This window comes from Parasteatoda tepidariorum, chromosome 11 (assembly GCF_982258835.1).
Source record: "Parasteatoda tepidariorum strain Cologne lab strain chromosome 11, Ptep-v5.0, whole genome shotgun sequence".
Taxonomy (NCBI): domain Eukaryota; kingdom Metazoa; phylum Arthropoda; class Arachnida; order Araneae; family Theridiidae; genus Parasteatoda; species Parasteatoda tepidariorum.
This window is the reverse complement of record NC_141765.1, coordinates 66,007,908-66,013,474: the sequence shown is the minus strand read 5'-3', so window position 1 is coordinate 66,013,474 and position 5,567 is coordinate 66,007,908.

Here is a 5,567-nt window from a genome sequence, read left to right as displayed (position 1 = left end):
GACTACCTATTTCTGCTGATCTAAATATCTGCTTTGTCTAAAAAACCTTTTTTAGTTGCTGCAGTTACTCAGCGATTACTCTGCCCGCACTGTCTTGGCTGACCGCCCTCTTATAACCCTAAACTTTGGCGATCAGCTGAAATGGGTGATTGCCAAACGAAATCTATCGCCAACTGCTTGGATGCCCGCTTTTTGAACGTGATTGAAAATGGCGAAAATGTTTGAGCTGGACGTACTCGGAATGATTAAGCAATGAAACGAATTCGCTAGGTAAGTCATATTTTTAATTGTAAATTTACTATATTATCTCCAATGTTCTTTCGAATGCTAAGAGCTGCACCATTTGCTCAATTAATTCAAAATGCCTTGGATATTTTTACTTGCTACCCATATATTGCAACTACATCACTACTGAAATCAGTTATTTTGCATTTATAGTTTCCTGTCATATCATAAACAAAATTATTTTTCAAAGCCATTTTCTAGATTTGATTGAGCTGGATTTTATATTTTGTCATCATGAAAATTTTATTTACAGGTAATTCTTATTAATTAAAGATTTATAATATAAGTGTATGTTTTAAAAGCATTATATTTTAAAAAATCATGAGATTTTGTTAATATTAAGAGATCATACTAAATTTCCTGAAAATGCAAAGATTTAGAATTTAAATTACATAGTTTGTTTTCCTTTATGTGTAAAATTTATGTATTTTTGAAAATCATAAACCAAAAGAAAAAATTTTCATTTATCAAAGTTTTTCCATGTTTCCAGAAATCTTTAGTTAGATTGTCTAAAATTAGCAACGCAGTTTAGTAATGAAATTTCTTAAATTTAAATGAGTTGATTTACGTTTATTTCAGAGACATAATACAAAGAGATTTTTTTTCTAGAAAATATATTAATTAAATTTTATTTTGATAGGAAGCTTTTGTATTGAATTTTCTTCATAACAGGGGAGAGTTCTTAAATCATATTCAAAATAGTTTTGTTTCAATTTTATTATAAACTTATGTTAAAAAGAAATTCTAAATATGAATCTGTAAAGAAACAGAAAAATTCTTATTTTGAATTTTAGATAATATTTATCATTTTCGTTCACAATTACTGCTCTTATTATTCTTTTAGATTGTCTAAACTATTACATAAATTATGAGCATGCATACTATAATCAAGAAATTTTATTCTATATGTATCACATTTATGTGCAAAACAATTTGTACACATAATTTAATTTTTATTTCAAATGCATATAAAATTATTATATTTCTTTAGAATATAATTCATATTAACAAATTAATAACAATTTAAATTAACTTATTTAGATTTTAATTTGAAATTAAATTTTTCATTTACTACAAACTATTTATATTTTTTTCTCGCACTGTCTTGAATGCCCGCCTATTTTATAACCCTAGACTTAGGCGATCAGCTGAAATGGGTGATTGCCAAACTAATTCTATCGCCAAGAGCTTGGATGCCCGATTTTTTTTTGAGCGTGGTGAAAATGGCGAATGCGTTTTATAGCTCTCCATAATGTAAGCAATTGTTAAGAATATCTTTTCATGAACTTATAAGATAGGTAAATTCCTATCCTTTAAAATCTCGTTCACCAGCCCCAGTGTATCTTTATGTCTTACGTTGAAGCGATGAAATTGCACGTTATGACCATAATTTGTAGGAAAAGAAATACCTACAAGAATATCTGTTGTTAAAGATTTGTGCTGATGCTGGGTAAGTATAAGTGTCACATTGCTTGGCAAAATACTCCTTAGTGTAACTATTTCACTAACTAGTCATTTGTTGTTGCTACCTCACTGCATAACTCTATAATTAGTATGTTGTACTGTTGCTTATCCTCATAGATCTTTAGACAGATCAACTCAATAAAGTTGTTCACAGGTATGTACCTCCTACATATTTTTTATTTGTACATATTTTGATCTCTTGCATTATAATTAATTAGGTATCTTTCTCATTAAATTATATTTATGTGGAGGTGGTAGAGTTTTTTTTTTTTATTCAAGCAATTTTTTGTGCTCCTATTTATTATATTGGTTATAATGGAATGGAAGTATATTGGAATTAGTGAGTGAATTGAATTTTCTTGAATATTATTTATTATTTGAAAAGAAATATGAATGACTAATAAGTTATACTTTAACAATACAAAGTTGAAAAGAAGCCCCTTTTTTTCTCTTTTGAATAAAAGGTTAAATTAATAGTATGTTACACCCTAAACTTAAAGTTACCAATAAGAAGTTATCAACTTTCCTTGATTTAGCAAGTTGAAGCAAGCCAGTCATTGGCAATTTTTTTATTCTAAAATTAGAACTGAAAAATCAAGTATTTCTTTCCTTATCAATGAGCAAGAAAAGTATTTTTAGAATATAATTTTGCAAAAAAGAAATTAATTGCTTTTGTATTTTTCAGCTATTTTATTGCTTCAACTCTTTATTTATTCTGTTTTTTAAATTAAAAATCAACTGAGGATGCAGATTACAACAGTTTTGGCTATACCAATCATTTCAATTAATGTTATTATAATGCTTTTTTAAATTTGCTGTTGTGTTTTTGTCAGAGTGTTGTGTTTTGTAAAGTTTTGAAAAATTCTTGGAATTAATCATGGACTTGGTAATTTAAAATGTAGATTTTATTATATTGCTAGTTTTTGAAATTTGGATTACATGTGCTAAAGTTTTTATGCTTACATACTTCATTATTTGTTTGATGATGCAAGAATAACATTACTACTATAAATGATATTTTTAAATTAATATTAAAATTTTGAATAATATTAAGGGTTCATGAATCAATAATCGAAAAGAACAAGTTCTGTTGTATCACAATTTGTGCTTCATGTTTTGTTTATCCAGTTGCAATGCTTTTAGTTTTCTTCCAGGTTGTTATGATCATCAGTTATTGTGATGCATCCTTAAATGTAGAGAGAAGGCTCCTTCATCGACTGAATTTTCAACCATGCTGGCCTGAGAATTATTACGATTTCCAGGTCAGTGCTTGTTGAAATTCCAGTTTTGATCCGTCGTGTCCAGTTTTCTGTCAAATCAACATTAAGAAGGAAGTTATGATATTGAATAAGTATACATTTTAATTTGTTTTAAAGATATATTTAATCTTTGTTTGTTTACGGAGTTAATATATTACGTTGTACTATATTTTATATTAACCTTATCTATTATTAATATTTATAGTTTTATATAAAGAAAATTCTATTAAAAATATATGTATATATAATTTATATGTATTTTAATATCTTACATAATTATTAATATGGTATCTCATCAAATTTTGTTTCATTATTGTCGCATCATTATTTTTTACGCATTTTTTGTGGTTAAAAGTCCAAATTATTTTTTGTTGTAGTGAGTAAAACAATTAATTGCAAGAAATATGAAGAATTTCAATGTACTTTTACTATGTCTTATTACCTTTATTAAATTTTACATACATTAAAGTTTTAGATTTTGTGTTTATGTTTTTTATTATTTGTAAGATTCTACTTATTAAACATTTCTGTAAATGACATTTTTAAATCTAATATTATAGTTCAGAATAATATGGAGAGACTAGTATAGAATTTGATTAGTTGAGAAGAAGCACAAGTAAGTAGCAATTGTATCACAAATTGTAATTTGTGCGTCTTCATGTTTTGCATATCTAGATTTGTTGCAAGTTGAGACTTTCTTTTCATCAACTAATCAGGTGTATCCTTTAAAAGCTCCTTCAGCATGTCTTTGTCTTAAATGGGAGTGATGAAATTGCTTGTTATGACCATAATTTGTCGGAATAGAAATACCTACTGGAATACATGCTGTCAAAGATTTGTGTTGATGCTGAGTAAGTATAAGTGTCACATTTCTTGCCTAAATAATTGTTAGTGTGACAATTTCACTTGCTAGTCATTTATTGTTGCTGCCTCTCTGCATAAATCTAAAATTGGTATGCACCTCCGACATATTTTATATTTGTAGATATTTTAATCTCTTACATTATAATTAATTAGGTATCTTTTTCATTGCATTATATCTATGTGGGGTAAAGCAATTTTTTGTGCTTCTAATTATTATATTGGATATAGTTACTTATAATAGTATGAAAATATGCATATTTGAATTAGTTACTTGTGTATATTGAATATTATTTGAAAGGAAATATGAATGACTAATAAGTTATACTTTAATAATACACGGTTGGGAAGAAATCAGTTTTTTTTCAGCATGTCTTTGTCTTAAATGGGAGTGATGAAATTGCTTGTTATGACCATAATTTGTCGGAATAGAAATACCTACTGGAATACATGCTGTCAAAGATTTGTGTTGATGCTGAGCAAGTATAAGTGTCACATTTCTTGCCTAAATAATTGTTAGTGTGACAATTTCACTTGCTAGTCATTTATTGTTGCTGCCTCTCTGCATAAATCTAAAATTGGTATGCACCTCCGACATATTTTATATTTGTAGATATTTTAATCTCTTACATTATAATTAATTAGGTATCTTTTTCATTGCATTATATCTATGTGGGGTAAAGCAATTTTTTGTGCTTCTAATTATTATATTGGATATAGTTACTTATAATAGTATGAAAATATGCATATTTGAATTAGTTACTTGTGTATATTGAATATTATTTGAAAGGAAATATGAATGACTAATAAGTTATACTTTAATAATACACGGTTGGGAAGAAATCAGTTTTTTTTTTCCTCTTTTGAAGGTTAAATTAGTATATTACACCCTAAATTTAAAGTTACCATTAATAAGTTATCAATTTTCTTTGTATAAATATCTTCAAATGGTATAAAAAATTGTTTTACATTTTATTATATTGCTACTTTTTAAAATTTAGATTACATGTGTTAAAGTTTTCTGTTTACATACTTCATTACTTGTTTAATGATGCTATGATTACATTACTACTATAAATAATACTTTTAAATTAATATTAAGAGCTCATTAATTTTAATAATTGAAAAAGCACAAGTTGTGTTTCATGTTTTGTATATGCAGTTGCAATGCTAATAGTTTTGTTTCAGGTTGTTATTATCATCAGTTAATGTGATGCATCCTTAAATGTAGAAAAAAAGGCTCTTTCATCCACTGAATTTTTAACTACTCTGACCTGAGAATTATCAGAATTGCCAGGTCAGTGCTTGTTGAAATTCCAGTTTTGATTCTTCAAAAATTCTGGGTACTCCAAATCAACATTATGAAGGAAGTGGAAATATTGATTTAGTATACATTTAAATTAGTTTTAAAGATATATTTAATAATGCATGGGTTATTTACAGAATTTATATATTATATAGTAGTATATTTTATATTGACTCTATATTAATTTGATTGAGTTAAGAAAATTGATTCAGGGTTATCTTTATAAATATAATGCTTTTAATTTATTTTTTTTTTACAGATTATTACAATTTTCAGGAATCTTTTCATGAGTGGAATTTTAGAACTTAAGTGACTTTTTTGTAAGCTGTACTGTGATCGTTTTCTTCTAATTAGAAGAATCTGTTTGCTTCACTATTTATAAGAATTTATGC